The sequence below is a fragment of the Charadrius vociferus genome, unplaced genomic scaffold (assembly GCF_000708025.1).
Source record: "Charadrius vociferus isolate BGI_N301 unplaced genomic scaffold, ASM70802v2 scaffold15, whole genome shotgun sequence".
Taxonomy (NCBI): domain Eukaryota; kingdom Metazoa; phylum Chordata; class Aves; order Charadriiformes; family Charadriidae; genus Charadrius; species Charadrius vociferus.
In genome coordinates, this window is record NW_009650064.1 from 15,381,322 (window position 1) to 15,405,729 (window position 24,408).

Here is a 24,408-nt window from a genome sequence, read left to right on the forward strand (position 1 = left end):
TCTACGCTATCCATCTCAATTTTTTTTCTACTGGATGCAGAAGCTACAAAGTAAGAGATGTTACACCTCCTACCATTGTAGGAGATCAATACAATTTTCATACACAACGTCTTTAAGGAAAACTGTCTATAATGTCAATGGCTTTTAAACTAGGAGGAAAAAGCAAAAACTTCATCTATCTAAATAGTTTATGTTGTGACCATCGCTGTAACAGCTGAACAAATCCCTCACCCCATAAAACCAATATCAAAAAAGAAACAGGTAACAAGTTGTTAAAATCTCTCATGTTTCTTCCTTTTCTTTGCTAGAAAGAGGAAAAAAAAAAAAAAAGAACAGGGAACAGACAGCATTTTTTTAATCTGATAATCTAAATTTCATCGTGTCAATATGTGTTTGTTTCAGCTAATATTTTTCACAATCACGTGGGACTGGTTATCTAGGAGATTTTAGGTGCAAACTGGTGGTATATTGAGTGCCATTTCTCCAAGAGGAAGGTGTTGAATTTTTTCCAGTGATGGAAAAGAACAGGATTTTCCTTCTCACTCTTGAAATGGTTCTGATTGCATTTTTTCTGTGCTTCTGCTATTTTCTTAGTTATCTTTTATGCTCCACTGCCCACCCACCCCGCAACTCTAGCAAATTCAACTTACTCTCCTTTTCCCCATACACAGCCATTTGCCCCCACACTTCAGCCACTTCCTCCAGTAACTCATGCTTTTTCTATTGGGCACACTTGTTCAAGCAGCGAATTTGGTGAGTTTAGCTCGCTGTGGCTATGGAAGCCGTCTGTCTTGCAGTTTGTCACTGAATTGCATGTGTTATATCACAATTTTCATTCGGTCCAGTTTTCTGCGTACTATTGATGCTGGTTTATGCAACTATATTCTTATTTCAAATCTATACTCACCATCTCCGATATCAGGACAGTGATTTAAACAGTGTATGTGGGAATTGAAGAGAAAATAAAATGACTGAAAACTCTACATGGAGATTTCTAATGGCTCTTTGTAATTCATGGAAACCAACGTAATGCTGTCATCATTGAGGAAAAAGTGTGGCGTCAACCGGGTTATGAACTCTGATACAAACGTCCACAGTAAGACTGTGAAAAAGACTGGCCATAAAGCTGAAGGCGGTTCTCAACTCAGAAGACCAACGAGTCCTGTTGAGGGTTGCGATTTACTGGGGCAGTGTGGTATGATGATTTCTGGACTTGATATACAAACGGGTGGATTGTTAGACGGAATAAAATATACCCTGTGTTGGAAATGTGGGTTTGCTCATATGTCATCCTCCATGCCTTATTCTGATTAATCAGATGGCTCTATGGAAATTGAGGTGCATACATTTAGACAAGGACTAGGTTTTACTTTCGTAAGTGGCTTCAATGTTAATTAAGGAAAGAGCAATAAATGACAGAGGTGAATTATAGGCTTTAAGCTATAGTTTTTGAACTCTGCTTTAAGCTATAGTTTTTGTACTCTGCTTTTTTTAATGCCGATTTATCTGAATTGGAAGAAAGTACAGAATATAGTCAAATAGTAGAATTCCAGGTGTTATCTTTCACAATAATAATTTGTATCATAATCCATGACAGTACCTGAATTCCTTTGAGATCAATACATGAATTTGAGAGGAGACATGTCTTTCTGGTATTTCCAAATTGTGGTTCGCTGAACAGCAGCTTGGCAGAGACACTGTATTGGACCACAAAAGATAGATCTTGGCCAAGATTTTTGAGAATGGTTACCTATACGTGAAGTTCTTAATCTACACTTAAGGACCTAAGTTCTAAAATTTCCCAGCTCCTGAACACCTCACAGTTACTATTTAAACATGTTTGAGGGGAGGGGAAGGGGGGAAGCAGGAGGAAATAGGGTATTACGCTGAAAACTGCAGCCTATGAAAATGTCGAATCTGGCCTACAAGTATGCCAAAGGTTGAAAGCATTTAGGTCTGGATTTTGGATCAGCCATTGGAGCTACAGGCTCTAAGTGTGGGATTTTGGTCAGAATCCAAATCCCGGCCTGATTCCAAATGCTTAAACTGGGAGTGCTTTTAAGAAAGGGGGCAGGGGGGTAAACCATTACGTTCTGTACTTCTGGAACAGTGCCATTAACTGTATTTAACATTGCAATTTTACTATATTCAGGACATATTCCACAGAAAACCTCTGAAAGTATCATAATTTAAGATAATGGTGCTTAATTACTTACCCACTTTTAGCTGCAAAGTACTTTTATCGTGTAATACCACCCAGTCTTCAAAAACATTGTAAACTGCCTTCCATTTTAATTATGACAGTTCTAGATTTTGTTTAGGCCACTGATGAGAAAGTCACGAAAGGATGGGATTGGCTACCATGGAAACGGTGAAGGCAGAAGAGCAGCAGCAGCAACATTTCACGGGGGCCAGGACTAAAAAAGACATTCTGCAAAGAGAAGGTAATTGAAAGACATTTACACCACGGCGGATGGCTTCCGTGCATCCCTGCCATACCAAGGCAACGCATTCCTGGCATAGATTGCAACAAGCCTCCGCATGCACCCGTGATATACAGCAGAACCGGCAGTGTCAGAAGGATTGGGAACGAATCTTTAGGAACACGGAGGTACAGACACGTTGACAGCAAAAACAGAAGAGAGTAGAAAATGTGGGTCAAAGGAAGAAAGCGAGGGGAAAGGAGAAACCGTGGGGGACCCGTATGTGTTTAAGAGAGGGAAAAGGACTGTTTATGGAGAGAAAAATGAAGAAAACAGGCAATATTGGGCATAGAGGAAACTGAAGTTTGTTAGATAGGAATATGAAGAGGGTAGAAGACTGAGAAATAACCGTCCTCGGTACACAAACAGCTGCTCTAGAAAGCTGCTTTCCATGCCCACGGGGATTAAGACAAAAACAGATGGACTTAAATTGCATGAAAATTGAGATCCAAGTTAGGCATGAAGAAAAATTTTCTAATTGTAAGAATAATGTCTTTGAATTAGATTACTACGGAAAGAGTAGGATTTCATATTTTTGCTCTGGACAAGATTACAGATTGAAAGATTGCCGAGTGTCCGTTACGGCCTATTTTCTGTGATTCTGTGCTAATTATTCTGGAATCTGGGCATTAGGCAGAGGTGTGAGGGGAAGGAGCTGGGGGACTGGGGAATGAGCCCTTCTTTATAGGAACATATAAATTGCACAGGGGGAAGAGAAACTTAAAGGAGGGTGTACTGCAAAAATAAGGTAGGAGGACGTTAGGACAAGGCAGATGGTAGGAAGAAGAAAACGTGAACAGCAGAGAGTCAAGACAAATGTGAGGATTTTGACTGAAGGCACACATGAATGGAGGGGATAACTGGCCAAAACCCACAAATGCTAAACAGAGGAGGGTGTGTCGTGCAGGAAGGAACAGAAGCAAGAGGTGGGCTGGGAAGCTTCAGGCAGTCCTGCAAGAACACCACACTGAAGCACAGCAAAGGTGGCTTAGGAGCCCAAAGAAGACCCAAGAAGCAACACCAAGGAAGCACCAGGTCTTCAGCGACAGCACAGGTATCCATCCCCTTTGTTTTCTCAGCTGAAGATATTCAATGGCCTTCCATACAGTTCTTAAATTTTGGGACTAATTGAAGTTATCAGGAGGCCTCCTTTTATTAAATGTTCAGGAAAATGTGTCCGAAACCTGCAGAAAACAACAGCTTGCTGTTACAGCAGGCTGGCTTGAGTTCCACTGAAAGAAGTCAATAAAGCAGACAGGGTAGAAGTACACTTTATTGACTCTTGGTCTAAAACTGCCCTAAGAAAACTACTTTATACAATGGGATTTTCCCTGCCGTTAATAAAGATGTGGTAAAACAAACAAAGAAACAAAAAAAGAACAACCAGAGAATCATACAAGCTCCCCATTTGAAAGAACGTTAACACAAATTTGCAGGCTTACTTCTCTGTGAGCATCTCCTCAAGACTACAAAAACGTTGTTGGTATTTACACTGATTCGCTGCTGTACCAAATGTTGCATATGCTCTATAGACTGTGTTGTTGTGAGTCACGCAAGAAATTACGTAACATTTGGAAATACATTCAGTCATCTGCTTGCTACAGAAATATTGCTAACAGATTCTTCACTCTCTTTTATCTCTACATACAGTCTTTATCATCCTTGTTAAGTGTTATTTTCATGCAACTTCCTCAGGGGGAGATGACTCAGCCGGAGAGTAAACTATAATGCTCCATTGGCACCAACGGCCATATGTGCTGGTAATCAGGTACTGCCGTCCCCTCATCCTTGACAAAGCTATCTATTGCGTGGGGGTTTAATTGCATCCAGAGTGCTACTCCATACGACACACTAGTGCCAACGTTAACCTGAACAGAGTGAATGGCCACAAAACATGACCAGTAAAAGGCACCGTCATAAATACAGCCCTCCTTCCAAAACAGTGTCAGCTTTCCAAAGCATCAGCATTCCTTCGCTGACCATGCACCCTCCAGCCTGCCTCCTGCCTGACCACGCTGAGAGGAAAGATCAGCTTTTCCCTAAAGGTGAACAAATGCAGAATCGAAGACAACTTTTAGCCAAGGACTCCTTCCGGTAAACAAGACTTCACTCAATCTCCTCTGATTTAGCTGAGTGCTACTTAGTTTATGCCAGGTCCCCAAGAGGCTGTGTGGACACCTGCACACCTTTGAGGCTTCGTTCGAGCCCCATTTCTTCATGGAAGGCAGGAGGAGTGGGGGTAGTTGGGCTTCATGGTTTGCTTTTTTTAAACACACACACATGTGCACACTGTTGTCCAGTGTCCTTTCTTCTCAGACAGAAAGAAACAGCAGTTTTACTCTTTCCTGCCAGTAGCTGTGGCCATTTCTCTCCATCAAGCAGCCTGAAGGCAGCAAAGACATTTCAGAGATTCAGTGTGGACATGTGAGCTTCATCCTTTACCCAGGAGACTGAGCACTTCTATAGTCCATTGCTGACAGATAGGTAAAATACCAGATACATAGAGCATATAGCCAGATGTAAAGTCTATCATTAATGCTTGTGGCCACTTTTACAAACATTTTCTTTTGTTTTAAGCATTGTAGTATTTTTAACAGTTGTTTAAATTGCAAATCTGTAGTGATTGACACAAAAAAAATAAAAGGATGGCTTCAGCTGCCAGAGATAGGGACTGCTAAGATATGTGTTCAGAACTGTGAGATGTCGTCTTATGAAGGAAAAAAAAGAAGGAAAAACACTTTCAATTCACCTTACTAGCTAATTGTCTGACATTTCAAAACCCTGTGTTCACCCGTCTTGCATTCTTCACACTAAAATGAGAGATATTGAAAACACTGAAGAAAATGTACTTTCAGGCATAGGAAGAAGCATTATTTGAATTTATTTGGGATGGAAATGACAAGAGCTTTTGGGTTACATTTATGAGTCAGAGAACCTCAAAGACCATTTGTGCACAGTCGTATTATGGCCAGTGAAGCCAAGTGTGCATCTCAAAGGCTGGCTAGACGTGCTGTACACAAATACCCTCCTTGAGGACACCCTCTGTGAGGTGACAAGGCTTCTTTCCATTCACTGTTCGCATGAAATTACAGCTGCCAGCCAACCATAGGTATGAACTTTAGGACAGAGGACCTCCGAAGTGACCCACAGCTGGATGGCAGGAGGTGGTGGGGCAGCACCTGGGCTCAGCCGCTGGTGGGCAGAGGCCTCCGGACACCTACCATCACCCCACAGGCTCTGGGTCTGGAGCACCGCGTCCTGGAGAGGGCAGTGATGAATAATGGTGTGTACAGCAGGTCTGTGCACGTGCCCGACTGCCACAGCTGTGCCGGCCCCCAAAAGCTAGGTGCTTACAGCATACCAGTGATATTTGGCATATTACAGCAGAAACCAGTTGTTGCGTCTGGGCACCTATGGGAGCGTTTGCAGTATTCCAAATATGCGTCTACCAAAGCCCCATTGAAATAGCACGAGGTACTGATGGTGGAGTAAAATAAAGAGGAAGGATAACAGAAAAAGTTGCCGCTCACAAGACAAAACCAGAAACAAGAGGCGCTTCCGTCCTTACAGTTTGTGCACGTGACTCGGGAACAAGGCTGGAGGCCAGAAGCTGCCCAATTGCGCCTATCGAGTGTCCCTATGTTGGGAGGGAATGTCCTGAGGAGCTGGCTGGTCACTGACATTTGGAAAATGAATGAATTGTGCTTGCCAGGTGCTTGAGAACAACATTTGGCAAGAAGTAGCTGGCATGACATGAGCTTGCAGGCTGCGCTATTATTTCCTATTCTTCTAGACCACCTCCTTGTATCGGGGAACTAAACACAAGCCTGTTCCAGAGCACATAAAATATTCCAAGGGGGATAGTTACAGATGTATTTACAGTATATTATTTTTATTAACGTATTTAACTAGAGTAGAATTACATACAGGGCGTTATCCCAAATAATAACAGCAGTGGAGACCTGAAGCGCATCTGGAGTACATGCTGTGGGGACACTGGAAAAAGCTGAGGAAAGGTAAGGTAAGAAAATGTGAAAAGTGGCATTCTGTTGTCCATAGTGGCTGTATGATTGCATCCTCCCGCATTTCTCTGACTGCCCAGAGCCTAACAAAATGCATTAGTCACTTTTCATGACAGGAATCCTTGAACCTCTCTGATATAACTCGGTTGTTTCCAGAATTTATGAAACAAATGAATGAATTTTGTGGACCTGAGCTATCACTGTTGTTCAGAGACCTGCTTTAACTAGGAATGGGATAAGCCCCTCTCACCTTCCCCACCCTTAACAGTTCCCTTTTGTTTTTCTAAAATGCCACTCCAAGATATCTAACCTTAATACTTACACCGTAGAAGGAACTGAAATCAAGCATAAGATGGGGTCTAATACAGCAGTCTGGCACACACTGCTCCAGAACGACCTTTAAATCCTTAGCAATCCACGTCTTTTAAAGAAGACACTGGGTCTTTCCTGAAGAAGAGGCTTCATTCCTGGAAGCCACAGGTGCTGCTTGGGGCACCCCCACATCAGAGACCCTGTTTTTACCTACCTTTGTTGCATTACTCAAGTCACGTAAGATAGAAAATTAATACTCTAAATCAGTGGCCAAGGTGATTAACCATTTCTATTTATAAATTGTAGAAAATATAAGTGCAGTGAAACAGAATTACTCCATAGCTGGATAGGCGCCCTTACAAGCTGATTTGTGTTCTGCAAGGAAAAATTCCTTGATTTTGAAAGAACATTGACTAGCGACTTTGAACGAATGACACAAGTAGATAAGCCAGACCAGAAACATGAGCTACCTATTCCCTCCTGACAGGTTAAGATCTGCCTGTCTTACCTGAGTTTCCCAAGTTTTTCCATATTCTTTAGAGATTCACACAATTTGGCCTTTTGGTCTTTAAAATAAAAGTGAATCCGAAATGTAACATTTTTTTACTGAACGTGCAAGAGGTTCCACTCCACACTGGTTTCCCTTTTAACTACTGCGAGACATGGATGCAAAAATGTGATGCATTGGCAGAGCTCCAAAGACAAGCAGCAGAAGGGGTCAATAGTAAACATTCACACCATTCAGCCTGGGAGACTTCAAAGGGCTAAATTTTCATCCCGCTCGTTTGTGATTTGAAAGTTACAAATGGTAGACTTAACCTTAGCCTTTCCTTCATCTCCCTCTGGCTCACCGATAAATCTCTGATATTTACTGAAATGTACAGCTTGTTTAAGGACACTGAGATGCTAGACGTTGTTCCTCCTTGACTTCACAGAAACTATTCTTGTCAGGATCATATGACTTCAAAATGAATACCCATCCACTTGAAAAGTTCACGTAGACCAAAACATTAGGTGACTTACGTTCTCCCACTGACAAATGTACAGGTTTCACCGAATAGAATAGGAAATTTAAGCTTTTATACCACGTAAACAAAATCAGAGTATGATGAGGGAGTAAATTACTTGGAATCTAATAAAAAGATGATCATTTATTACATTAATTCAATTGCATTAAGGTTGTAATTAACATCTGCTTGATCATAGTGTTACCGCAATGAATGAATAAACAAACATTCATCCAAATGCAGGAACACTCTCTTTTGGGGAGGAAGGGCCACATACAAGACATTTTCAGCTTGTTTTCTTAAAGATTAGATCTCAATCAAGATGAAACAATGAAATAAAATGGAATGTCTCAAATTTTGTTATTTCACTACATTTGGAAGATAAATCCTTAATAAATCTGCTCCTAAATGTGCAGCAGAATTCAAGTAGGGCTTGAATTGCAGAATCTGCGACTCTGGGCACATGCTGGGGCAAACATTGGGATGTTCATCCTTGAATTAGAAACTGAAGCCTTTCTACTAACAAAGTTGGGATAACATTAGCAAAGGGACCTATATTTCACTGAAAGGGGAGAGACGTGAGGTTTTACATGTTTGTGTTGTTTAAAAACATGTGATACTGATGAGATTTCGATTCTTGAGTAGGCACTTTTGCAGACGTTACACCTTTTCATGGTAACAAGATCTGTGCCAATGTCTGTGCAGTCAAACATGAAGCTTCAAAGCAGTATCCTGATTTTCTCACACCATGCCGGCTGCTGCTTCTGCCTGGGATCCTTCAGCATCCTGCATTTTAATGAAGTACCTATGGAAACAGTCCTACCCAGCAGGACTCCATGTACCACTTCCATTCAAAGCTTAGTCCCTTGCAACACACCATTTAAAGAAAGAGCAATACAACAAAATTGGCATATTCACCATTTAAAGGTTAAGAGAAATAGAGACAAAAGCAAGCAGGAAATGTTACAGCGGGGACTCGATACCAAAGGAAACCCTGAAGCAAAAAGTAAAAATGGCTTGCTAATTCACGTAATCAATTATGTATGTTCAATGGCAGGAGAGTGCTGATCCCTCTTTTCTGCCGAGTAACCCTGTGAATATTCTCATTAATCACAGCATTGCTGTAGTAGGAGTTTGGGTGACCCAAAGTCCATGTCTCCCTTACCTATTTTTCTGCGTGCCAGAGAGTTCAGGCTAATGCTGACAGTGAGAGTCAGTCTCTCTCCCCACAGCCCGTGATGTGGTGAGTGCTCCATGTATTTGCCTGTCCAAATCTAATGACTGGCTTCACACCCCTACCCAAAGGAGTGGAGTTGCCTAACTTCTCAGATAACTTATTTCACGTGCCAGAGATTTCATTGATTCATGAAAAGAATATGAAGTCAATAGATCTCCGTCCTCAAATCATTGTCTTGCAATGGCCACATCCTCTCCACCTCCACAACCACTACCAATGGACAAAAATTCTCAAGGGTAGCAACTAATCAAAGAGACGAGGATAACAAATTCAAGTATCAAAACAGAATATACCTACAGGTATGCCTACCAGGCTTAAATGCATTGGTGGATCTGGGTCTAATTTATAAGCCATTGTACAAATCCAGATACTCTCTAACCGCTCATTTTGTTTAAAACTCTCAGAATCTTAGGCATCAGATGTGTCTGCTTGCTCTTATATTAAGTGAAAGAGTAAATTAGAGGAGTACTTTACTTTCTTTAGTCTTTTAAATACCTGTGAACATTTCTGTCTTACCCTTTGGCTTGTTGTGCCAAATTGTCTCGTTGCTTAAGTTTGATATTAGTATCATGTTCCATACCTCCACGTCTTTTCATCCATCTTCAGCTCCCTTGCTCCTACGATATCCTTTTATACTTAGTATTATCACTGCTGACCAGGTTGTATTAAACACCAGTATGTTCAAGACTGTTCTCTATCCCTTTCCTGCTGTGATACAGCATTCTCCTTTGCGACCTGTGTTACACCTCCCAGGGATCTGACTTCTTCTAATGTCACCCTCCGCACGAGCTTTCATTTCTCAGCAGAAGCATGCCCTTCACACGTGCTGCTGGCTGCACAGCTTGCTTAGCTCCCCGTGCCCCTCTACCCTCCTCCGGTTACATTGCGCTGAGTTGACTGCATCCCCTGACTCCTGGCTTTCCCCCTTTTAGCTGGGAATTGACAGCATTCTGGGTCAATTAAACTGTTCTGGGTTAATTAAACCATTCTGAGCTGCAGGACCTCAGGGCTCCATCCGCAAACCTCTGAGGTACCAGAGTCCAGTTACACGTCTTGATCTTGGTATTCGGCTGGTCTTCCAAGAGTAGGGATCACAGGGAATGTTCATCAAAAGTCTGTGAAAAAAAAAGAAGTACAAAAACGCTCTCACTTATCTTTACATCTGTATATATGCAGCACTAACATATACAAATAGTTGTGAACCACATGAAAACAATATGCAACAAGGCTTACAAAAATGCTGACTTTTGTGAGGGAAAGGATAACAAGTTGAGGTTTGATCAAGGTGGATCCCCTGTTGCAGACCTTCAGCCAGCTACATGTGCTGCTCAGGAACTGGTTTGTGGAGGTGAAGCCTTGGGTCCACCTAGTCCCCAGAAACAAAAATGGATTTAATGGTGGCAGCTGGAGATGGAGGCAGCGTGTATCATCATTACACATTAGGATGAGGTGAAAGAGCAACCAGGGGGTTTCTTGTGAGATGCAGGAATTGGTGCTCATCCTTGGTGCTGCAGAAAGTTGGGACAAGCATGCCTGTGTTTTCGAAGTGTGAGCCACAAAAGTCGGGAGGCACATTAGCACGGGCTGGTCAGGCCTACGCAGGGCCTGCAGTAATTTGTGGCCAAGGCATGATACTACAATACCCCGAAGCACTGGAGTTTGCACAACATCCCCCCATGCTCTGGAGCACTCTCTGCTTGCAGCTTTGAGATTTGGCACTTAAAATCACTTTGGAAGTTCTGCCACCTCACCTGCAACTGAGCAAAGAGGCTGCTGCTTCCAGCACCCAGAGCACATTAACAGAACAAGACCATCCATGCAACAAAACCAGTCAAAGGGGTTCATAACCTCCACTGAGGAAGGGGGCACGATGGGCAGATTTGGCCAGCAACCTCACATGCCGGCTAAGATCAGCAGGGGTGAGAGCAACCAAAATTGCACAAGACCCCTGCCTAGAAGGTCCCACCCTTCCCCAGCTACTCATCTCTCTCTCCGTCCTACAAGGGGTTGTCCGTATCATCCATGTCAGTGGCAGCGATACTCCAACCACACTGTGCTTCAGCCTTTAAATGGAGACTTCATGCTGAGACTCACTCCAGCTGAGAACAAGCTAAAGCTATGAAAAACAAAATTCAGACTCTTCACTTCAGTCAGACATAGGATATACTGACCAATGCCCCCCACCGGCATGAGAGGAGGGTGCTGGGCAGGTCTGCTCCATGGTTACTTACCGTGTGCTCATGTTTCTGAGACCTACAAATTTATTTCACGTAGCCAGCACTCATCTATTTTCCATAGTATTTTGAAACTGCCTGGCATCAAAATTATTACTATTTATAGTTTTACGTGCAACTTAATATTTATTTCAACCTCCAATAGGGATACTTATTGTAAATGTCAGCGGATTATTTACTATGCCAAATTAATTAGTTACGTAAATGATTCTCTTTTTAGGGAGGAGACACTGTTAATACTTGTTGGATTACTTGAGCATTATGATCCTTTGAAGTTCTTCAACGGTTTTGGATATTTAGTTCAGGACCGTGCAACTTTAAAGCAACCAGTGCAAATAATATCCCAGAGCTCAGGCGTAAAGAGAATTATTTTGTTTAACTCAGGTATTAACAGTACTTTGGCTCAAATGAACATGTCAGTTGTGCTAAATTACAATGAAATGCCAGTTAAAGCATGTATGATGAGAACATCTCATTAATTTATTTTGATTAATGTTATTAGGGTGACTAGCTGCTATATAAATAATGATCGGACAACTGAAATAAAGTATCACCAGCTGTTACTAACCAGCTACACAACAGTAATTTTTTTCCCTTGTGCCCAAAATAAAATTTTAAAAGAGAAGGATGGACACTGATAGATAAAAATTCACATTTTTTTGTACTTTAAGTCCCTTTGATGTTTTTGGAGTGTAGTCATTCACATTTCACTTGCACATGACCAATACATATGTGAATGAGTGATTGCACAGAAAACGCATAACTGGTGATAGAAAAAGGTATAGTTCTCTGTGAAATATGACAGGCTACATGCTCACAGCTAGCACCACAAATTAAAAAAAAAATAAAAATTGAAAAACAGCAACAACCTCCAACTACTTGCTAAGCTGGCAAAGTGCAGGCACAACACGGATTTTCAGGTGCAGAGTGCTGGGTTTTTTTGTATATGACAACAAGGAGACCACGCTGACAAATTTATTATCGTTGGAGGCCCTGCTAAGCAGCCAGACACACAGAGCAGCAGAGGCAGGTTCTCTGGGATGGGATTGGACGGGACTGACTTACTTAATACTTTTATTTTGCACAGCCTATACTTCACTTGTAGAGCTTACAAGAAAATAACATTTATTTCTTTGTTACTGCCTTGTGGAGTCTATTTGAAGATGCAACTTTTTTTTCCCCCAGTATAATTCCTTTTCATTTGAGAAACAAAAGATTTGTGGTTTTGTTCAGCAGACTCTGTCAGTCCACTCCACTTTTAGAAACCCCTCAAGAGCAAGAAGGATGGGAAGCTGTCAGGAAACAGCTCCACAACCTGCTCTGCTGCAAAACGAGGCCACGATGGAGAAAATACATCTGAAGGAGCAATCCCCAGTGGGGATGGTTGGGGCAGGTCTAATGATCAGCCCAGAAGAGCACACAAGCAGGAAACTGGGGAAACAGATGGAGCCGTGAGACAGTGAGAGAGGAGAGCATAAAGCTGGTGAGCTAAGCAAGCGGGCACCATTGTTTCCAAACCCAAGAAGCTCTTCTACCGGAAAGATTACAGATTGCAATTAGCATCTGAGCTCTTTGGTGTCCTGAAATCTTTGCACTCAGGGGTCCCACTGAGGGCTCTGGAAGCACAGATTCCCATCTAAGAAATAATGGAGTTGGCAGGAGATTTTTGCCATAAGATTTGTCTGTCCAGACAAATGTACTTAGCATAACCAAAACACCATGTAGGAGCTCCCACCTGGGAGCAGACACGTGTCCCTGGCAGCTCTCCTGTCCGCAGCTTCCCTGGTGCTCCCGTGAGGGTTCTGTGCAATAAGCATCCAGCTCAAAAACAGACTCTGGTCCCATTTGAGGACCTGTTTGAATTGAATTCAATGCTTGTGCAGGCACAGTGGGAACATGAAAAGTATCTTCCACCAAGGCCCTACGGGATGACAGTTTATCCATACCGGAGCTGTATGTTCCCTTCTTGTATGTTCTGACCATTGTTTCTGCTTGCCTGGAGTCATCATTGCTCAGACTAACATTAGCATCAATGCAGCTATGGTAGGAAGGCCAAAAAAAAAAAAAATTGGCGCCGTCCAATTACATTCTGGCTCACACATATTCAGAAAAATAGTTAACCAGTACTGGGAATAATTAGTGTGTTTAAATCACTATTACAATTATCATTACTTTATTGATACTGCTTGTTAACTTCAAGCCATCCTGAGGGTCTAACATAGCGCAGCAGTGTTCAGTAAAACAAACAAACCACAGGCAGCTCTGTTAAGTCAATTTTTCATCTCAAGGCTATTAAGGACTTCAGAGATGTTGCATCCCTGTTACTGAGATGAGAAACTGGATCATCAGCTGATGTAGTTGATTTGATTGGACATGGTCTTTTCATAGCAATTCTCCATCTATCTGGGGAAAAAGAATCCTAAGAGATCTGAAAAGGCCTACTTGCAAATTAACAATAAAAGCTTTTGAGCCCATAAAGATACTGGTTGGACTTGATGATCTTAAAGGTCCCCTTCCAACCTAGACAATTCTCTGATTCTATACTGTGATTACTTGAACTAAGTTTATAATGCAAAAAAGGGCCAAGTTTATCATTCTAAGACCAACTTATATATTCTACATTCTGGATTTTTAAATACACCTGAATAGGTTTGAGTAGTCCTGCCAATGACTACAGACATGTTTAAAGTATGGGCTATTTTCTGGTGTCTCTGTGTTACATGTTTCCAACATATCAGCATAATTTAAAGTGAGGTACGCCTAAACCATGTCACATATATTCAGGAGAAAGGAAGCACGTAACTCAGCTCACACTGCAAGCAGAAGAGAAAATGGGGATCAGCTCATTTTAAAAATAATATTTAGCCAGTCATGCCATGAAGGCAAAAATTGAAAAGAATCACTCTTTAACAGCTACATAAATTTTCAGTCCCTTCAAGACTTACCAAATCTTTCTTATACTGACAGTAATTTACATCCTAAGACCAGAGGAGTGTAAAAACCCTTATAATTTTGACAGTGACCATTTCATCAAACATAGACTTACATTTAAGTTCATATCTATTTGATCTCCTCCTAAATGAGAGTCAGCTAATCAATCTGAACATAATTTAGCAGGTTCTTTAGTGTCAACTCAAAACATACAATCTCTCTATACATTAATTGTTTAAGAAGTCATATGTATTGGCCTGCAGTAGATAAAAGTACTGCTATACAAATAAAATAGCAAATTTTAATTCTAGCTGCAGAAATGACCATGCCCTAGCTACACTCTTCCTTATTATATAGTTCATTCATGGCAGATGGTATTGTCGCAAAGAATTATGAGTTTTGTAGTTTGAATTCTCTTGAAAATCAGTCTAGGATGGAACGTAATTAGATTTCCAGCCGGCACAGGTGCCTTTACCCTCAGCTCCCACTTACAAACATGGAGATTGCTGCCAGGAAATCAGGACAGGTTGAGCTGAAAGCTGCTTTCTCTTGGCCATCAGTGATGCCATCAGGGTGTCTCACAGAAACCCAGCTTGCAATGGATCTCAAGGGGTAAACTGAAGAGGTTCATGCCCCTTTCTCGTAGATACAGCTACGCTGCACCCGTGGCGCCCATGCTGCTTTCAGGGCGCCTGGTCCCAAACCTCTCCAGGGACATAAATTCCCCTGCCTCAATTAGGCAGCCAGCTCAGAAAGCCCTATGTGGAAAAAGAAATGTTTGTGATATCTAAATGCATGAATGTTCACACAATTCAGATGAGATTACTACAAATTCACTGGAGTGAACACTCAAGCAGAGTAAGATTCAGGAAACCCGTGACCGGTCCAAGATGCAAGTTGGTTTAGATACATTCTCATAAGTAGGCCTCTGCTACGGACAAGTAAAAAAAGGCCTGGTTTAGGATGATGCTTTCCAGAAGGTTGCATGGTACAGTGAACAGGAGGTTCTCATCGAAAGGTCACATGAACTATTTCTTCTGTACCTTGTGACAGAGCCCCTGATAAAGAAATTTGGCAAAATGTTGATCTAGATTTATTCTGGGCTTGTCCTTTGAGAAATTTACTTTTCCCTAGGGGGTTGAACTTCTTAACATTTTCTTTCTATATTCCTCGAGCTATTCTATATAATGCACAAAGCGAGCTACTTAATAAAATATTTCAGATCTTCATGTCTTATTTTAAATGAAAATACTGTGTAGGAAGAAAGGGGAACAGATGCTGAAGATACAAAGTCTCAATCACTCCTAGCTGAAGTCTGACAGTTGTCATCAATATAGATCTCATGACACTGCTCCCAAAATGGAGGGTAAACATGTTAGCTGAAATTTTTCTGTATGTAACATGAGTGATATGCTCGCAGCAGTTTCGACTTAATATGATATTCGGTATTTTCTGACAGAGACTGTTACGTAGGATGCTGTGAGTTTTCAATCTGTTGATGCATTCCTTCTGGAAGTGGGTGTATTTAAGTGATAGGCATAAGGGATAGACAAAGGCAGAAATCTGAATAAATTGGTCTCATAACTGGGCGATGCTGCATGCCCAGTGTGAAGTCTTTTTGTACACCCAAATCACAGGCACGTCCTTCCTATGAAGCACAGCACGTTGTTACTCCTCTTTACAGCTGACCCAGACAAAAATGTGTTGCCCTTGGTCAGCGGCACCCCTGGGGGCACAAGCAGTTTATCACCGAACCAAAAGGAATCAAAATCCTAGTATTGCCGGGCTGGTGCTTTCATGTTCAGAATAGCACCAGAGAAATGAAGTCGACATCAGTGTTGCTAACTGCCATCAGCAAACCAGCCTCTTCGCCAGACTTTTGCTGAGCTTTTATACTGAACCTTCTTCTAGGCCTGTCTTTGGCAGTAGGGTTTATTTAGTAAGACACAGTACATCCTCAAAATTAAGCAGTGCCTCAAAACTAGGCATTTTTAGACTCCTTCACAAATAGAAAAATAGAAATTTACCTCTATTTATGTCTAGAATAGACACTTCTATCAAAATCATATCAGGCATCCTAGAGAAAATGCAGATGCACCCTGGGTGTGTGAGTGTGAACACAACCATTAAACAACCCATTTTACCACAGCCCTTTCCGTAGTCACTTTGAAAGTTGCATTGTTGAACCAAATTAACAATCTGAGTGGGACAGCATATAAGCGTGTTCCCGCTTTATAGCACTGTGATCAGACTTATAGGTCACTTCAGTGCTCTGGGATGTGATCTTTGGCTGATTTGTGGGATCTGGCAGTGTCATATAATGAGATTTTCATAACTGTCTCTAAATAAACCAAAGATAACACCCACCAAGCAAAAAAAAAAAAAAAAAAAGAGAGAGAGTGAGTGCTGTTTGGCATAGTAAATCAATGTCAGATTGATTTCTAGCCAGCTTTCTACAAAAGTCTTTAGATTACTGGGTTTCTGGAAACTAATAGGAGCAATTCAACAAAAATGGGAGCTTTTCCTCAAGCCAATTCCAAAAGGCATGATCTCCCACTGATAACACAATGTGTTCATCTTTGAATCCCAAAAACTGGAGAAGAGTGAGACCAGCTTTAGTTTAGTCTTGGGGAAAAATAGGAGAATTTAGGGGGGAAAGCAGTTCCTCCCCTTTCCAGGTCTGGTCAGCTGTCTACAGCACCACAGCCTGAGCAGTAGTGGCCAGGAAAGGTGTCAGTGGTCCTTTCAAAGACACAAAGGAGAAGAGAGAGGACTCTCCACCAGGCAATTCGTTCCAAGAATCCAAAACACCTTTCTCAGGTTGGGGTGAAACACTCTCCGAATGCATCTCTCCCGTAAGTGGACACTCTGCAAGTGTCCATCCACAGTGAAATATAAACCAGGAGTTTCTCCTGACGGCATAAGTTGAAAAAAACCCCCAACATTTAAGATCCTCATCCTTGCTTACTATTGTAGGCACAATTTTCTGGAGGTAAATATGAAGTTTTAGGAGAAGCTTGTAGGAGAATGGCTAGGTAGCATGCTGGGGTCATGGCCACTAATAGAGCAATCAGTCCTGTATTTTTGGGAGCGTGGTACCCTACACCTTGCCTGGAGGTGGCTGGAGAAGTCCAGCTGTCAAACTCCACATCAACCTTACAGGCACAGCCCTGAGAGTAAGGCTTTGGACTCCAGCCTTCTTCTTACACTACCTATATGTCAACCATCCAGCTGTCAGCTCGCAGCTCGCATTTTCCTATTGCAAGTCTTGGGATATTTCATATTCACAGATATTTCACTCATACCTGCTAGGAGTAGACACTACAGTGAGACTTCAACTCCTGAAGCTGCTCAATTGCACTTAAAAAAAAAAAAAGTTGTTTATCTCTTGTGGTTACAGAGAAAAGAAAGGAAACATGGCATTTTCAAGCTCAAAATCCAGGAAGAAAAAAGAATCCAGGATTTTAGTGTATTTCGAAATGTCATTATTTTAATGTTCTGATTCATGCATTTTGAATGTCTAGGGATGGCAATTCTATAATGTAAATACAGACTTTTAGCTCACAGGCTGTACAGCTGAAAGGAAACCTATTTAATCTGCTAAAAAGAACACTTAATATGTTTCTTTAAAAAATGTGGAAATAGCGTCTACATTCACATTTTGCTGTCAGACCAGCGCAACTCTGACATAAACAATGAGGAGTACATCCTGAATTCAGCTTTCACTTCTTGATGTATTATGTTCATGTCTCATAACTTCCTACCAATAATTAAAATGCCAAATACTGTATTTATTTTTTAATCCCACTGGCTTACTGTTTTTAAGGCTGAAGTAGAACTCCCACAGATGTCATTAAGACCAGCAAAAATCAAAGTGTTTTCACAACTAGGCTCAAGTGTTTAAAAAAACTGTTTATTTATTCCTTTTCTTAAAAACAAAGAGGACCACAGTCTTTCTTTAGAAAGGTTATGATTCACTTCAAATACCAAAAGCCCCTACCTCTTTATTCCAAAAAGAGGCATTTTTTTCTGTATTACAGTTTCCCAAAACATTGAAATAAATTGGTATTTAATCTGCAGATTTCAGAGTCAATATGTTAACAAAATCAGATTTCTAATACCATCTTAAAGGACAGAGACAATAATGCTTTACTTTGGTCTTCGCATTTCAGAGCTCCTGAGCTTCAGAATACACAAATATCCTGCACTTTATTTGCATCCCCAGTGTTACAAAACAAAGTTCTGCAACTTAATAATAGTAATAATAATGAAAATGAGCCTGTGTCTCTGTAGTGTTCCCAAGATTCCTGATAATCTGGGTGTCTTTTGCATCTCCCTGAGCCCTGAGCTGAGTCTTTGCAAGATCACAGCAGCTCCGCAAACATCTCTGTTTCTGGTAGGTTATGTGAGTTTGACACACGGATATAGATCAACTTCCTTTTCCCCATGTGTATGTTTTGCCCTTAGCAGCACTGAATTTCTCCTGCCTTTTTTTACTCCTTGCTGTGAGATCTTGCTGCAGGTCTTCATAATATATATATAATTTTTTTTTTAGAACATTCTGGATAATTTTGTATCTTTTGCAACCATTATGAGTGCTATTCTCTCCATTTTCTCATAAATTTAAAAATATATTGACGTCCTAGTGAAGTCCCACCACTAAGCTTCCTTCACTGTATAAACTGGTTATCTACATACCCTCTGCATCCCAAATTTAAAACATTTTGGTTTGTTTTGTTGTTTTGGGGTGGTTATTTTTAACAAAGAGAGGATCAGAAGTTACTTGCTAGCAAATAAAGATGTGGTGCCATCTTTGGTCTGCCTGTCTATTCCCCAAACCCATGAAAACAGGTAAAGTTTTGAAACTGAGAAGAATACAATACCAGGAAGCAGATGGGGAGTTGGCTGTAATTTTCAAGACTTCTCCTGTTCACAAAAAAAAATACTTTTCTATTCCATCTCATTTATGCTCATAAACCTGCAAATGTTTCTGTTTAGATATTATCCCCAGAATACAGAGCTCACGGAGAGACAAGAGACACCTTTCCCTGTATTTATGGCAAGATTTAAAAAGAAAAATTTTTGAATTCCCTTTACCGTGGGGGTCATAGCATTAACAAGACCAAGAGCTCACTGAACTTAATTGTTTTTTTTTAACTTGCTGTCCACCAACACTTGGGAGTTCAAAGCCTGCTGCCAAAGGGTCTGAAAGGATTATTCCCAGTAGAGTTCACTGTTCACTCTATGGAGTCTGGCCTAACTCTGAGAAATTTCAGAGGGATATAAATCTAAATATAATAGACTTATTTGGGGGTCTTAAATATCATAAACCTGAAGACAGGCAGAACAAAGGGCTAGGACTTCTATTCAACCTTAGAAATAGCTAGTGCTAGCACCAAGTAGATAGAAAGTAGATAAATTTAGGTAGATAAGGAGAAACCTGTGGCTTGGAAGAAAAGTTCTCATTTTGCTTAAGACGTATCTCTGGGGTTATGCTGCTCGAACTGTCAGAAGAAGCACTAGGGACAAGTCAACACACAGAAGGGACAGAGCTTTGCAGTAACTTGCAGAAGCTCAGAGGGTCGGTGGCAGAGCTGAGAGCAGACATCACACTTCCAGTCTCCCCCTCAGTACCTTCCCAGTCCTTCGTTTCCTGGGTTTTCCTGCGGAGTTCAGGAGTCTTGTTTTTCAAGGCAGCACATAGGAACCCAGGAGGCATCAGTCTTGTAACAACCCCTTGCTGGGCTTCAGCTGCTGCCCGCTAGCTCTGCTGGGGACGTAGCTGGTCTGTTCACCAGCAACCTGCCCATCAGCCACAGAGAAAACCAAGCAAAGAAGAAAAATATCTATAAGGAGGAAGGGGGGGGGAGAACTAAGGTATTTTTTCTGTCTAGTATAAGACAGCTATTCTTTTGAAACTGTTCTTTATAACCTCTGAAAAATATAAAGTGACATGTAAGATGCAAATGATTTCTAAGGCTACATTATGAGAAAGTACAATTAATTTAAATTGGAATTGGAGTCTAGTCCTTCTCTTGAGCTGTGAAAGCAAGAAAACCCAACCCTTAATTACTACATGCTGTTTCTGCTGCAAGAAATACCATGTGTTTTTTAAAAAATAATTGATGGTTTTGTCATTCATGTAACCTAAGACTTCATCCAGTCGATGAACCAATTGTTCAATTGAACTTAATTAAGTTGTCTCTTGACTTCCCAAGCTTGTCAGTTGAGCAAAAACATGCTTGGCTTCTTCCCCGTTCACAATGGGGGCTTCCACTTATTTTGGTTTCAGTAGCAGTACATTTCTAATGCCTGGAGACACGTGTTGTAGGAATAAGGCGATGCTTTGCAGTTCACTTACTCCAGTGGAATTTGATGCCATCACATGAATCAGAGAACTGGAAATCATTGATGAACTGAGAGTGGATTAAATTAGCATTCTAACAAGCACATTTCTCTGTGAAAAAGTAAGCCAGTGCTCTCTACTTTGGCTTAAAATATAGGAGAAAATATCTTCCTGAGAACGTAACACTATAAATTTGAGAAAAAAACAAATTAGATTTAACCAAAAAGTTGTGATTAGTATCTAGAACAGACAAAATGGCCCTTCAGTCATTCCTGAACATTACCACTATTTTCCAAAGTAAACACTGTAATTTAGCAGTTTCAGATGATGTGGCCTATGCACCACTGATCATGGCAGTCCAACCGTAAGCCTGACCTGTGCAACATGCACAACACAGTGGGACAGCGAAGCTGAGATCTGCTAGTGAGGGGCCAGAGCTGGTTTTGGGCACTGCTGCGTGCGCAAGCCCTACCCCTGTCCTCTGACCCTGACAGGACAAATGTCTTGCACACATGTCCACCAGGCCATTGGCTTGACCTCCTTGCAAGAGCCAGGTGACCAGTGGGAAGCCCCATGGCACCAGTCCCCAAAGTTTGATGCCCCTTGTTCACATGGGCTGACACCAGGATAAGCGGGTCCACAGGGGACACCTCAGGGGTCGGGAGCCCTCTCTCCTTCACAAACACCATTCTCTCATGGCAGAGGTGAGAATGAACCAATCATTTTTATTTATGGTAGGATGATTCCATAAGAAGAGCTATCTGCTGAGGACAAGAAGAGCTCAGCTGATATGTATGTGCTGACTAATAGCAGCCCAGGATCTGGCTTGGAGCATCTTGTGTAACATTTTCTATCAGTCAGGAAAGAAGGAGGTTTTTGTATTCATCACTTCATGGCACCAGAAGTAAAGACATTGTTCAAACCAGCGCTGGTTTGCTGCTAGGCACTGGAGACACCAATAAAGAGAAGGTGAAGAGCACTCCACAGCTCAGTGCAGCTCAGAGAAAGTCCTGCTCACACCACTGCGAAGGTGACAGAGATTCTTGATTATTTTGTAGAATATTCTTTTCTGTCCTGTGTTGAAGGAGAAGTCCACAGTCTGCGGGAGGGACCATGACCTGGAGCTAAAATACGATCTCTATCACATCTGAAGTCAGCAGTATTGACATTTTGCAAACAAGTGAAATCTGGAGGGAGGAATTAAACAATTTTACAACAGAACTCAGTGCCTTCTATACCACAAACAAAGGCACTGCCCATTTTCTGTCCTCCCTCTGCATGCGTGGACCATATTCCATGCAAATTAGGAATAAAGGGAGAACAAAGAATTCGTTCAAATTCAGGCTTTGTATATCAAAGTGACTCTATTCTAAGTTTTTCCCAAATATCAAAAGATGCCCATATGTCACAAAAACAACCTAAAAATGGTTCAGAAAAAATGAGAATCTTATTCACTGCAGCAAAATAATGGTAACAGTTCAGAAACTAACAGATGTCTATGGCTCAGTATCTTAAAATTTGTTATTCTGTCACAGTGACATTTACAGTATGGTAACAATGATTCTATAACTCAATCAACTTGAATTATTTTTATTTTTAGCAATTGTAATCTACATAGTCTTACCAAAACACTTTTGATAAATAACTGGTAAGTACTTCTTTACCAAAATACCAAATTATATATCTTAAAAATATATACCTCAGTATATGGGTTTCAAAAATAAGTGACAAAACTTTTCTGAAAGAAAATATAGGAAACCAGTGATTCATCACAGACATGATGGGTCTGCCATGATGGTAATATCATGGCAGCATTGCCAGATCTTTTTTTTTCTGAAGCTCTAAATTTTAGGTTCTCTGTCTTTTTTTCCTTTTTTTTTTTTTTTGTGTAAGACGCTAACTTTTCCACTGACAGTTTCAGATGTGTGTTTCTGAAAAGCATTGCTTCTCTCTGCATTTACCAAAGATTTTAAAGACTCAAATAAAATAGCTATTGCTATTCCTGTGTTTTAAACACTGAACTAATCAGTTACATACCTTTCTCTAGCCCAAATCCTCTAATCTACAATCTTTTTTCCAGTCATTTATACAGTCCTGTTTTCAAACAATGTTGTCACTAATTTAGTAAATTATTTTAAAACAAAGGCAAACATTAACTAGCCCTGCCTAGTAATTGTAACAGATTAATTGTTTTTCTAAGATCTCCAAATAAGTTGTCTTTTTACATATGCAAATCATTCTAACTTAGGTTATTCCATCTGTACCTTTATCAATTCAAGTTCTCTTGCAGTGATGAAGGCCAGTGGGGCTTGGGGTTGCTCACTTCAAAAAAACCAACAAGTGCAAGGTCCTGGATGTGGGCTGGGGCAATCGCATGCACAAACGTAGGCTGGACAGAGAATGGATTGAGAGCAGCCCTGAGGAGAAGGACTAGGGAGTGTTGCTGGATGAGAAGCTCAATACGAGCCAGCAATGTGCGCTTGCAGCCCAGAAAGCAAACCGTATCCTGGGCTGCATCCAAAGAAACGTGGCCAGCAGGTGGAGGGAGGTGATTCTGCCCCTCTACTCCACTCTCATGAGATCGTACTTGGAATATTGCATCCAGCTCTGGGACCCTCAACATAAGAAGGACATGGACCTGTTGGAGGAATTCCAGAGGAGGGCCACAAAGATGATCCGAGGGCTGGAGCACCTCTGCTATGAAGACAGGCTTAGAGAGCTGGGCTTGTCCAGCATGGAGAAGAGAAGGCTCTGGGGACACCTTATAGCGGCCTTCCAGTTTCTGAAGGGGGCCTACAAGAAATCTGGAAAGCATCTTTTTACAAGGGCATGTAGTGATAGGATGAGGGGTAATGGCTTCAAACTGGAAGAAGGGACATTTAGAATAGATATTAGGAAAAAAATTTCATTCTGACGGTGGTGAGGCACTGCAACATGTTGCCCAGAGAAGTTGTGGACACCCCATCCCTAGAGGTGTTCAATACCAGGTTGGATGGGGCTTTTAGCAACCTGATCTAGTGGGAGTTGGCAGGGGGAGTTAGACCTAGATGATCTTCAAGGTCCCTTCCAAACCAAACCATTCTATGATTCTATGACTTCTGAACAGCAAAGGTAGTCAGGAAGACAACAAAGGGTGTAAATCATCAGTATTCACTGGACTTAATTTTTGCTATATCCATGCAGATCTATGTCCAAAAGCAGTGAGTACCTCACTTTTGCACTGATTTTAACAATACTTGTGACAAAACTTTTTGAAAAACTAGACTATATTTTGAAGGAATTGAGGATAAGAAAAGATGCTAGTTTGATTTATTGAAGAGTTTATGTATTATTTTTATATAAAATTTTCCAAACAGCCACCATTTTTGGCTGCAGATTTAACTTATACTGGCTTCTTATTTGCATTTAAATAAATGCATTTGGATGACTAAATTCAAACCCCTCGATGTAAGAGCCATTTCAGCCACTTCAGCATGGCCATTCGGGCCTTTTCAGCATGGCCTGGACTCCCAGACCACTTCATTCACAGGTGCTTGCCTACGTGAACACAAATAGCAGTAGCAAGCTCAAAGCAGCAACGATGCAAGTCCTCTTGCAGAAAGGCGGTGGGAGGATGGTTCCCATCTCTCCCACTTCTCCAATGCTCCTTTTAGCAGGTTGGTCCCAATTGTCACCAAGCCCCTGGCAGTGACATCTACCCCAGCTGCTGCCAGGACACCACGTTTTCCGCCTGCCCGCAGGGCTGACCTGGCAATAACCGGCTGTACCCACTTACCTTTCCTGGTCCATCTGCTTTGCTGTACGATGGGAAAAGTGTTTGAAGCCCATGATTGCCC